Source organism: Sminthopsis crassicaudata, chromosome 4, assembly GCF_048593235.1.
Source record: "Sminthopsis crassicaudata isolate SCR6 chromosome 4, ASM4859323v1, whole genome shotgun sequence".
NCBI classification, from domain to species: Eukaryota; Metazoa; Chordata; class Mammalia; order Dasyuromorphia; family Dasyuridae; genus Sminthopsis; species Sminthopsis crassicaudata.
The window spans coordinates 29,511,995-29,524,399 of record NC_133620.1 but is presented as its reverse complement, the minus strand read 5'-3'; the positions used below and the strand labels follow the sequence as shown (position 1 = coordinate 29,524,399).

Here is a 12,405-nt window from a genome sequence, read left to right as displayed (position 1 = left end):
TACTCTGTCCGTACCTTGAATATACTTATCAATATCAATGTTGTCATCCCCATTAGAAAGTGAATTTTTTAAGGACAGAGATTGTTTTTGCTTTTGTCTTGTATCCCCAACAAACAGTTGTTACTATAACCCATAGTAAGCACCTAACAGATTGTTGTGGATTGATTGATGTGGTTGCAGCATGTGACCAAAATGAGGTAGCATAAAAGATATTATTGTGGAAAAGCAAGGTCCTTCTTCAGCGCGTTTTACAAATGAGAAAACTGAGGCAAACATAGTTAAAAGATCTGTTCAAGGTCACACAGATAGTAAGTGTTGAGGGCAGATTTGAACTCAGGTTTTCCAGACTCTAGACCTGGCACTCTGGGCACTATGGTGCCACCTAGCTGCCCTTGCTCAAGATGGCTGTACAGATAATAGGTTTCTATGTCCAAAATGCTATAAAGCTATATATACCCTTTGATCCAGTAGGGATCCATATCCCAAAGAGACCATAAAAAAAGGGAAAATGATTCGCATGTGCAACAATGCTTGTGGCAACCCTTTTTGTAGTGGCAAGAAACTGGAAACTGAGTGGATGCCCCTCAGCTGGAGAATGATTTATGATATGTGAATATGATAGAATAGTATTGTTCTGTAAGAAATGACCAGCAGGGTGATTTCAGAGAAGCCTGGAGAGACTTACATGAACTGATGCTGAGTGAAATGAGCAGGACCAGGAGATCATTATACACATGATGTTCCACATCATGTCTAAGGGAAGGCGGGAGGAAGGGAGAAAGAGAAAAATTTGGAACACAAGGTTTTTTGAAAGTGTGAATGCTGAAAACTCTCTTTGCATATGTTTTAAAAATAAAAAGCTTTAAAAACAAAAAAAAAAGTTTCAGATGTGAGAATTGAACCCCTGTTTTCTGACTTCAGAAAGTGTTCTTTCCACTACCCTATGGATTATTCTTTCTGGAGGTTTTATGGGAAGATATAGATAAATGTCTTGCCCACACTCACATAATTAGTAATGGTCAGAATTCAAATCCAAGTCCTGGGACAGTAAAACAAAAGATGAGTTGGAAGTGTGAGATTTCACATCCCTGATCTACTATTTATATGAAAGTGTGACTTTTGAGGTAGCCGGACTAGTGACCTTAAGGTCTGCCTAGATTCATGATGTTATGATCCCCAACCAAGTCTTCTTTGCAGTAGTTCTCCACGCTGCCTTCTGTATTTTCATTGTACTTTTATTATGCTTTTATTCCTTGTAATTGCTCTAAACGTAATCTGTTTCATGAAAAAAAATTGGCTTATTTTATTATGGTTTTAAGAATCATACTGAATCCCAAGATGTGAAGACGTTGCAGTATGTACAAGAGGGCAGAATCAGCACTAAGCTGCACTGACCACCCCCCCCCCCCCAGGAGACATCTCTTGGAGGGATAAAAAGTTCCCCAAAGCTCAGGTTAGGATTTTCTTACTTAGCTCAAGTCCCCCCTCCCACTAGAGACAGAGTGGGGCTGTTACTGGTGCCCTGTTTGATCTCCTTAAGACTAGGAAGGGAAGGTGAGCTGGCCAGAGGCAGTTCCCTATATTCATGAAATCATAGATTGGGATGAAGGGGGAAGGAAAAATGGGAGAAAACCAGTAGTTTGTGCTTTGTGTTTCGTGAGGTACGTTGTTGTTTAATCCTTCATTTTCTAAGAGTACCAGGGACCTTATGAGGGTGACGTCTTGACTCGTGCATAAAGCAGCATTAACTGAGGCAGAATCGCCAGCTTCTCCCTCCCCTACAGCAGCTGACAAAAGTCAAGATGACTAATCTGCGAGAGGCTTTGCAAGAACCCACGTTGAATACTTAAAAGAGGAGAAGGGATGCTTGGAGTCCGCAGCCAGGGGGCGCAGTGGTAGAGCCATCCGCCCCATTCAGCTAAGCCTGAGTTCAAATGTTACCTCAGATCTCAGCGAGTCACTGAAGCTCAGTCTTCCCATCTGTGGGGAAACGGCAAGCCAGGATAAAGACCTGAGCTAGGCGGCCCTGCAGCTCGGTCCCGGGCACGCTCGGGAGAGCAGGTCTCCAGAAGGGCCAGATTCGCTTCAGGCTACCTGAGCTCTCCCATGGAGCAGAGAAGCTGCCACTAGACACTGTCTGGGGAAGTGCCATCTAGCTGCAGGTTGTGGGGAGGGGGCCGGCCAGCAGGAGGGTGAGCGACTTAGTCCCACTGGTGCTTCATTAACTCCCCTCCAGCTTTTGCCAGCAGCAGGGCCCAAATGTAAAGGGTTTTCCTTCAAGACTCAGCTCTAGTTCCAAATAGTCCTTGAAGTTTCTCATTCTTGCCCACTCACACACCAGACCCCAACAGGAAACCATCTCTCTAAACTGCCTTAGAACAAGTGGGTGAGCAGACTTTCTCTTTTATTCTCAAGCAGGCTCAGTCTAATCAACAAGCGTTTACTACTGGACTACTGAGTGTCAGGCAATATACGGTGTCCTGGGAATACAAAGACAAAAATAAAACAAGTCTTGCCCTCCAGACATTTGTATCTGTATGTGTGTGTGTGAGAGAGACAGAGAGACACAGAGTAATAGAGAGAGACAGAGATAGAGACAGAGGATAAGAGAAAGACAGACAGAGACAGAGACAGACAGACAGACAAAGACAAAAAGACAGATAGAGAGAAAAAAGAGAGAGAAAGAATGAGAGAGAATGAGAGAGAGAAAAGAGAGAGAGAAAGGGAGATCAGTACAAGGATGATAGAAAGGAGGATTAGCTAAGTGGATGATTCTTGAAGGAAATTTGGGATTCTAAAATGTGAAGGAAGAAGTTCACTGTGGGCACGGAGATGTTGGTGCCATAGGAAAAGAATGGGATTGGAAGCAAAACCTTCAATGCAGACCAGGAAGGGAGATTGACTGGAGCACCCAGCACATGCAGGGAGTGACTGCTGTAAGGCAGGAAGGGTAGGAAGGAGCCGGGCTGTAAAAGGTTTTAAGTGCCAAATAGAGAGGTTTGTTTTTAAGCCTGTATTCCCAGGGAGCCACTGGGCTTTATTGAGTAGGGGACTTTAGGACTTTAGGACAATTACTTTAGCAGCTGTGGGGAGGATAAATTGGAGCGGAGACTTGTGACGAGGAGATAATTCAGGAGGCCGTTGTGTAAGAAGAGACAGGAATGTGAGAGATGACATGGAGGGCTGCACGATTCCGGGACGAGATTCTGACCGAGGATTGAGGAGCCAGAGGCACGAACCGGTGGGGACCCTCGTTGCCTCACACGGTGTCCGGCAATAAACAAATTCTGTGACTCTGGGAAGGGTCCACGCGTTCCATAAATGCACATTGCTGTCGGTATTATTATTGCCAATCGCAATAAATAGCGAGGATGGTTCCCTTTGGGACCCCGGGCTTTGGGGAAAGCGTTGCATGGCTCTTTGGGGAGAGAATTAGTGACACATCTCTCCCATTTTCCAGAAAGGAAACCTGAGCTCTTTGAAAGCGCTGTGACAATGAGGCACCAGCGGGGTTAGAATTAGGCATTCAAATAAATTGTAAAACGAGGGATTTCAAAGCGAGGCGATGATCACAAAGTGACTCACGGAGGGACTAGCAGGAGGTCCAGAGCTCCCCGCGCCCGGCTCCTTCCTCCCGTCCCACAGAGCCCCGGCCCGGCCCTTTTCGCCGCGGTTCTGCTCTCGCCGGCAGCCGCTCTGGCTCCAGCCGACAATTCTGTCTTGACTGTTTTAGTCAATTCTCGTTTCCACTTGAATTTGCTACAGCCGTTCTTAGGGGACGGGCCCAGAGAAGGCTGGCTTCGGGTGGCTTCAGGTGGGGCCCCGGCCGGGGCCGGCTGGTGACCCGGGCCGCTCTGCCCTTGGCTCGCGGTTGGCAATCACCGCCTGCGATGGGGACGCTGGAGGCCTTCCCTTCGGGCCACTATGTGGCCCATCTCGGGGAGGCTGGCCGGCAGGTCTGCTCTCCGGGAGTGCCCCCGGCCCGGACTCCATTTCCCAGACTCCCTTAGTGTCCTAATGTATTCAGTGCTCACTGTGCCTCTGTATGTGTGTGTGCCTGTGTGCGTGTGCCCATGTGTGAGAGAGAGAAAAAGGGGGGGGGGGGAAGAGAGGAGAGAGAGAGAGAGAGAGAGAGAGAGAGAGAGAGAGAGAGAGAGAGAGAGAGAGAGAGAGAGAGAGAGAGAGAGAGAGAGAGAGAGGGAGAGCGCAGTGTCTGTGTGTGTGTCTGTGTGTGTGCGTGCGTGTGTGAGTGAGAGTGTGCGCGCCGCTCGCTCGCTGGCTCGCGGGAGTCCCTCGGAGAGTGGAGGCTCATTCACTGATTAGAGCCAGCGCGGAGAGGGCAGCACTGCTCCTCTCTCCTCCGAAGCTCCGCTCCGTACAGGCGATCCCCGGCAGCTGGCGAGCTCACACCGGGGCCAGCCGCCGCCGCCGCTCAGCCGGGACTTTCCATGCCCCGCACTCCCGGCCCGGCTTCCCTCGCCTTCTGAAAAGTGCAGCCCCTCTCCGAAGGAATTTGCACGGTGAGGATGGAGCGCAGAATGGGGTGTGAGTGTGTGTGAGTGTGTGTGTGTGTGTGTGTGTGTGTGTGTGTACACAAGGTGGGGGGGGGAGAAGGGGACCGCGGGGCTGCTCGGGAGCCAGGGGAACTTTCCGGGGTCGCTCTCCCGGGGCCCCTGGGAGTCACACAGAATCCGCTCCCCAAACGTTCGCCGACTCCGCTCTCCAGCTCTCTAACTTTGCACCCGGAGTTTGCCTTATTTTGTTGTTGTTTGGGGCTGGTTGCCGAGGTGGGGGTGGGAGAGGGTCGAGGGAGGGATCTAGGACATGCCCGGTGTGGAGGGTGAGGGAAGAGCAAGGGAAAGGGGGGTGCCTCTTCCACGGCTTCCCAACTGTCCTTTTTAACTTTGTTTGGGTCGGTTGCATCCTCCCCGCGCTCTGGGACGGGGGGCAGGCGGGGGGAGGAAGGCAGGAAATTCCTGCTGATCTGGATCTCGGAAACGGGGGGGTCCGCAGAGGTGTTGGCGTGGGGGGAAAGGTAGAACCGGAGGGAGAAAGGGATCCGTCCCCGCAAAGCACAAAAGGAGCCGGGGAACGAGGGCTGGGGAGCGAGGGAGAAGCCGCCGGTCGCCGGCGCCCGAGCAACCCCGAGAAAGAGGGAGGCGGACGGAGAGCGAGGGCGGGAGGGGAGGCTGAGACAGGGACGGGGAGCTCTCTTGGGGGACCCCGGGCCCCTGCTTGTGCCCTTCACTGGGCCGCTCGAGGGGCGGGAAGAGGCGGAGGAGGCTGGCTCGGGGAAGGAAGCGGGGCGAAGAGGCAGGTGCTGGGGGAGCAGAAGAAACCCCCGGGCCTGCAGCCGCTGCTCCCGCCGTCCGCTCCGCCCGCTCGGTTCGGTGCCGGCCGGCCTTCCCGGGCTCTCCCGGGGTTTGTGGGGCTCGGCCCTTCTCCCGGAGCTCGCCCGGGGGCCTCCAGAGCAGCTCTGCGTGCGCCCGCGTGCGTGCCCGGGTGGTAGCGGTGTACCCCCCGAACTGCTTTCTCTCCGCCTTAGACTGAGCGACACTTTGCCCGTCCCCGACTTGGAGACAAAACTTTTCAAAAGGGCCCTGGCGGCGGCTGCACGGACGCGGCGACTCCCGCGGCCCCGCGACCTTTCCCAGCCCGGCCCGCTCGCCGCCCCGGGGCCGGCCCCGGGCCGTCCAGGTCGCCCTCCGGGTTTACCCCGAAGCCCCGTCCCTCGGCCGAGCCTGCCCAGCAGCCCCGGGCCGGAGCTTGGCTGTCCTCGGCGCTGAGCCGTGGCGCGGGGGGCGAGCCGACAGCTCGGGCGCAGAGACCACAGGGATAGGAGGAAGCCAGCCAGCCAGCGAGCCGCCGGTCGGGGTTCTGGCGCTCAGGTCAGTCCGAGCCGGGCTTCGCCTGGGGCTCGGCTCCGCCGGCCTGCCTCCGGGGCTAGGGGAGGGGTGCGGCCCTGGGCCGGAGGGGATCCCCGGGATCCTCCTCAGGCTTCAATAACCCGCTTCTGTCCCTCGGCCGGGAGTCAGTTTGCAGGTTAGCTCGTTTGCAGTTCTGCGGCAGGCAGGGCCACCCCGAGAGCGGCGACAACGCAGAGATGCTGCCGCCTCCAGGCTCGAGGACGGGGGCTGCCCCTTGTGCCGCAGGCCGCCTGCTCCGCCCGAGGTTGGGGCAGCTAGGGCCTCGGCTCCCCCCTGCCCCCTTCCAGTCTCCCCTAGGAGCTTTCCACTCCGCTTGGAGGGGGCTGGTAGGAGACCCCAAGAAGGGGCTGGACTGAAAAAAGAGGGGATGAGTGAGAGCTTTGAAAGCAGCCAAGCTGCTGTGCTGGGGGAGCCCTTCCCCCGGGGCGCCTCGCCCTCGCCGGTTCCCCCCTCCCTGGCTTCGGCTCCCCGAGAAAGGGGACCAGAAGAAAGGAAAGAGAGGAAAGGCGAGGCGAGGCCGGAGGCAAGGAGAGCAAGGGGAGCGGCCGGAGCCGCGAGAAGCGGGAAGTCCCCGCACTGCTCAGCTCTTCCGTTAGGAACTAAAGCCACCCGGCGGCGGGGAAGACAGAGGGGGAGGCCCAGCGGCCGGCTCGGCAGCGCTGGCTCTTCCTGCCACCAGGGTGGTCGGGGCTCTGCCGGAGCCTGCCCTGGGGCTGAGTGGCTGCGCCCACCTGTTTGGCCCTGAGCGGTCGAGCCCGCCTGAGCCGGACTTACTGCCCCCCCCCCTTCGGCACCCCTCCGCCCGTCTGCCATCACTTCTCCCCTTTATCCGTTCCCTCCGGTCCCTGACCCCTCCAGGCGCCGCTCACACCTGGTCTGCCTCGGGGCCTGGGCTGCCGCGATCCGGGGCAGAGGAGACAGGAGCCGGGGCGGCGGTTTCCGGGAATGGTCTGTGGGAGCGAAGGGAGGCCGCGCCGGGGCAGGGCCGACTTGGAGCTCTCCCGGTTCCTGGGCTTGTGGCAAAGGGGCCGCCTGAGCAGAGCGGCCCCGAGCTCCACTGTGGGGCCCCTGGAGCCATTTCGTTTGGCAAAGTTGCAAGGTCACCCTGTGGGTGCGGGGTTGCTCTTAAACGAATTTCTCCCTCCCTTTTACAAAGTTAGAGGTGAGAGCTCGGGGGAAGGCGGGAGGCAGGGAGCTGGGGGCAGGGCGGGGGGCTTTTCTTTGGATCCCCGCTTGGTGGCTGTGTCTCTAGCTGCTTGCTGAAGCGTGGGCCGAGCTTCCCGAGCCGAGGGGGAGCCCTGCTGGGCCGGGCTCGCTGTCCGGGGGCCACCGGCTCGAAGGCGATGGCTCCATCCCCGCCTCTCGCGCCGGGCGGGCTCGGGCTCCGCCGCCAGGGAGGCGGCAGGAAGCTGCCTGAGCCCGACTCAGCCGGCCCCGAGCCCCGAATGTGTCCACCTTTCTCCTCCTTCGTGCCTGCGGGGGTGGGGGCCAGCTCGGGGGGCTGCGGGTCAGGCCTCAGAAGGCGGAGGCTGCCCTTGGGGCTCCCGGGGACAGAAAGAATACTGTCCATCCGGGACACCTGGGAAGCCGGCGCTCGCCCGCTGCCTTCTCGTGGCTCGCTCTTTTCCCCTTCCACCCTGCTTCTGCCCCTTCCTCCCCGACTTCCTCCGGGCCGGCTCCTCGCGCAGCCTCGCCGCTCTTTGTGCTCGGCCTCCCAAGTTGCCTGGGCGTTTCGGCAAAGTTGGGTTTGGCGGGGAAAGCTTCGGCTACGGAGCCGTCCCCCTCCCCGGACGAGCCGCGGACCCAGGAGCGGTTCGGTCGGGAGGGCACCCGCTGGCACCTGTTGTGAGACGGCAAGGAACGGCGGCGCAGACAAACGAACGCAGGCCGCTAGCACGGTGGGACAGACGGACGGGAGGCCGCCGGGAGCCGGCCCGGAGAGTGGCCCTCGCTGGCTTCGTGACCTTGCGGCGGCCTGCGAACCTGAGGCCGGGGAGCACGGGATGGGGCGGAGAGGAGTGCTCGGCTCCGGCCCGGGGAAGGGCGGGGGCCGTGGCCGCCGTTCCCCGGGTCCTTTCTCTTCGGCCGGGCCGCCGGGGGTGGAGAGGCGGCCTCGGGAGTCCTGGCCTGGCCCACTTTGTCTCGGGCTTTGCCTTGGCTCTTCCTGAGCCAGTCGGCCAGTGGCCCCCGGCGGGGCTCAGGCACTCCCGGCCCGCCCTCCCGCCCCGGCCTTTCGTTGCCCTCCTCCCGCCGGGTTCGCGGGCTGCAGTCTGTCCCACAGTCAGTCCCGGGTGTCTCTGGGGTCGGGCAGTTGGACCTCTCAATTAGGACTCCTCACGGGGCTGTTTGCATTTCCCATAACCAAACCCGGGCCTGGGCTTTCCCCTCTCCCACCAAGAGGAAAACCCCAGACCCTGCGTGGGGCGGCGGCGGCGGCGGCGGCTTCCAGCCCAGCCAGTCCCGGGGCCGCTGCGCCCCCTTCCCCGCCCCAGCCCCCCCCCCCCCGAAGCCCCACAATCTCTGACTTCGCGGATTGATCTCCCTCCTCGTTGAGTTAATTCAACAAAGACTTTTTGCGATCGCTTTGGAGTTTGTCTGAAGCCGGGGAAAAGGGGCTGGTGATTTATTCGGTTGCTTTTCGATTTCTGTCTTCAGCCCTTCTTTCTCCTCCTTTCAGCGGGGATGTCAGCTGTTATTACTGCCTATTGATCCCTTTGCAAAGTGAGAAGTGAGCTAAAATTAATGTCAATTCCACTGCTCCGATCAATAGCGGGAGTTATTTTAATCTGGATTTGCACGAGGCGCTAAATTAAAAAGCGTCAGCATAAGCGTCGCTGCCCCTCTCCCGCAGCCCCCTTGTTCGCAGCCCCTAGTTCGCAGCCCCTCACTCCTCTTCCTGCCCCTGGTTCTCGGCCCCTCGTTGGAGCCCTACGTTCCCCACCCCTCGCTCTCCTTCCTGCTTCTCCCAAGACCCACCCCCTCCCGGCCACCCAGAGCACCCCTCCACCCCCCCTGATTAGCTGACAATCCATATTTTTTTAATTAAGAGGGTCAGTTAGTTTTCTTATTTGGGGCTCTGTATTTAAGTCCATGACATTTTGACATTAGGAGTGTATCAACTATAGATTTTCATAATGACTGCGGCCGCTTGCCTCTGCTTCTCCTGCCTCTTCCTCCTCCTCCTCCTCGGTACAGTTTTCTGGGTGTGGGAGGCGGAGGGGGGGGAGGAGAGAAGAACCCCCCAAGCGGCTTCTGGAAAGTGCAGGGGAGAATTGCAAACCCCAAACGGAAACGCTCCTGATTTATTCCCGGTGTAATGAAGTTTGCAAAAGAATCCGGAATTAGGGGTGAGTGATTCACAGGCTCCTTCCTTCTGCTGAGCTCGACTCGCTCCTCCGCCGCCAGATTACTAATTTATGAAACACGTTGAGCAGAAGGAGGTGAGGGAGGAGAAGCCAGAACTGGGGAAGAAGGGCTGGGTTTCGATAGGGCCACAGTCCCTTCCGCCGAGGCTTCCCCCCGTGTTTGTGCCGTTGTCCGTTTCTCCCCCTCGGCCGGGGGCACCCGCGGCCGACGCTTTGGGCCAACCAGGGGTCGGGTGTGGGTCTGGGATCCTAAAGGACGGGCGGCTCTGGCAGCGGGGCTCCCTCGCCGCTTCCCTCCCTGGGGTGCTGGTCCTGCGAGTGCCGGGCGCAGGCTTCCTAAGCCGGGAAGCCTAACTCGGCGGGCCTGGCCAGAGCCTGCCTGCTTTGCTCGAACTTGACAGGAAAGTTATTTCAGATTTGGAAGAGGGAAAAATCCGTTAATGGGAGCTGCATAATCTGGTCATTTAGCCATGATGTCTAGGAGGAAGAGTGCCAAATGAGGAAGCGATCTGATGATGTCCACTCATTTTCACAATTAATAACAGTCAGGGAAGCGGCCGGTACAGGATGGGAGAAGGAAATGTTATCATTAGGGCCAAGGATGGGATTTGATGCCATTTGTAACCGAGGCTCCTCCATTCAAGGAATACAAAAGGGTTTCCATTAGAAAGATGCTCTTTGGGCACGGTTTAGTCGCAGTGAGTGACTCTTTAGATCCAAAGGGCGTGATTTCTGGCAGCCTGGGGTGCTGGGGTTTTTTTTTTTTTAATCATAGGATGGTGTTCGGGTGCCCTTTGTGGATTTTCTCTTAATCGTATCTTTTTTTTTTTTTTTTTTTTTTTTTGAAGCGAATAGCCTCGTTTTCACCTTATGCCATGCTCATTCCTGGTGTGCAGCCCCGCCTTGCACAAACTACCAGGGGAAAAACTCTGGGGTGGCGAGAGCGAGCCGGGAATTGAAGAGCATCTTTCCCAACTCCCCACGTCTTTTGGGGGGTCGTTGGAACATCAGGCTCTGCCTGGACCAAAAGAAGTGGGAAATTGGGTGACCATTTTGCTCCAAATGTTAATGACAGATTTAAGGCAGTTGACAAATCTGCTTAGGCGAGTGCATTAGGAACTAAAATTCCTGATCTTTTTTGTTGTCGTCATCCCTGAAAGACACACACTTCCAGGGAGCATCTGTCAAGGACCCCCTTTCTGTTCTTTGCTGCTTTTGGAGAGGCCGGGCACTTTAAAATAGAAGTCTTTGCTCAGCTACAGAAAAGCGGGGGGCAGAGGCGGGGGAGCTATGGGTAGACAGAGGAATGCTCAAAATATCAGTTGTGAGGAAGCTGCATTTGGGGGGAAAAAAGTCCTTAACAATGTGTGAAGTTGTGGGTCTGTGTGTGTGTATACACACATGAGTATTTGTACCACACACACATACACACACACACACACACACACACACACACACACACACATATATACATGATGTCACCTGCTCACATCCATAACATGTATCCATTGAAATTCACATTAGCATGACATTGGAAGGGGAGAGCAAATGGGCAGGGTGTGGTGTGTGTGTGTGTGTGTGTGTGTGTGTGTGTGTGTGTGTGTGTGTGTGTGTTTGGGGGAGGGCCGTGTATGAAAAACAATTATAACCGCATCTGTTGTAGCCAAGCAGCTCTGGCTCGGGTGGGTGGAGTACCGAGACAGAATCCCTTGAAAATCGGGTCTATGCGGTGACCTCATTTGCCCAGGGAATATTGTATTTGGAGATTTGGTGTTTTTTTCCTCGCTGGGGCTCAGGCGCATTTCACCCGGAACGTGTAGGGACCAAAGTCAGCTACGCGTACATCACAGTAAGTTGTCTATTGATTTTTCTGAATGAAAACGGTCGGATGCTGCTGCTGCCCAGTGAGTCCTGAAGCCTGTGGTGTCTGCTCCCTAAGCGCCTGGAAGCCAGGAGGATGGAGTTGCAACCGCTCGGGCTTTCCCTTTCTTCCTTTCCCTGACCTTCCTCCCTCCCCCTCTTTTTCTCTTTGATGTCCCTGCAGGTCTCGGAAGGGGATGATTCCCCAGTGATCTTCCCTGCCTCGACCCCAGGTGCTGCTCTGCCTCCCTCCCTCCCTCCCTCCCTCCCAGGGAAGACCGTTTCTTGTCTGACTCCTGCCATCGAGAGAGACTCCGATGGACTTACACCGGGCAGCCTTCAAGATGGAGAACTCGTCCTACCTTCCCAACCCCCTGGCGTCGCCGGCCCTGATGGTGCTGGCGTCCACGGCGGAGGCCAGCAGGGACGCCTCCATCCCTTGCCAGCAGCCCCGACCCTTCGGGGTCCCCGTCTCCGTAGATAAGGATGTGCACATCCCCTTCACCAATGGCTCCTACACTTTTGCCTCCATGTACCACAGGCAAAGTGGGGTGCCGGGCACTTTTGCCAACCGTGACTTCCCCCCCTCCTTGCTGCACCTCCACCCGCAGTTTGCACCCCCCAATCTAGACTGTAGCCCCATCAGCATGCTGAACCACAGCGGCGTGGGGGCCTTCCGCCCCTTTGCCTCCACCGAGGATCGGGAGAGCTACCAGTCGGCCTTCACCCCCGCCAAGCGACTCAAAAACTGCCACGACACGGAGTCGCCCCACCTGCGCTTTTCGGACGCAGACGGCAAAGAGTATGACTTTGGGGCCCAGCTGCCCTCGGGCTCCCCCAGCTCCCTCAAGGTGGATGACACTGGCAAGAAGATCTTTGCGGTTTCCGGCCTCATTTCTGACCGGGAGACTTCGTCCAGCCCAGAGGACAGAAATGACAGATGTAAGTACGCAGTCCGGCGCATCCCTGTGCCCCTTCCCTTGGGTCAGCTTGGCCGAGTGCCGGAACTCAACAGGTCAGCAGTACCTCCGGCGCCCCTGCTGTAGAGGCTTGCTACCTGTCTGCCTCGCCTGAGAGCTGGAGGCTGGGGGGGGGGATAACAGGGGAGGGGCTCTCCCTTACCTCTTCAGTGGGCAGTGGGGGATTCTGCATTGAGCTGGATGCGTGGGGCCGGTGGCGGGGAGGCGGGCGCGTTCCCCGGCCACCTGCCGGGTTGTCCCTGTGTGATCGGTATTCCTTGGGGGTGCTGGGGG

General features: G+C 57.1%; 1 pseudogene; it reads left to right on the top strand.

Moving 5' to 3' along the window:
* Window positions 1–4,281: 4,281 nt before the first annotated feature.
* LOC141540571 (E3 ubiquitin-protein ligase Rnf220 pseudogene) lies at window positions 4,282–12,198 on the top strand (annotated as a pseudogene).
* The last annotated feature ends 207 nt before the right edge of the window (window positions 12,199–12,405 follow it).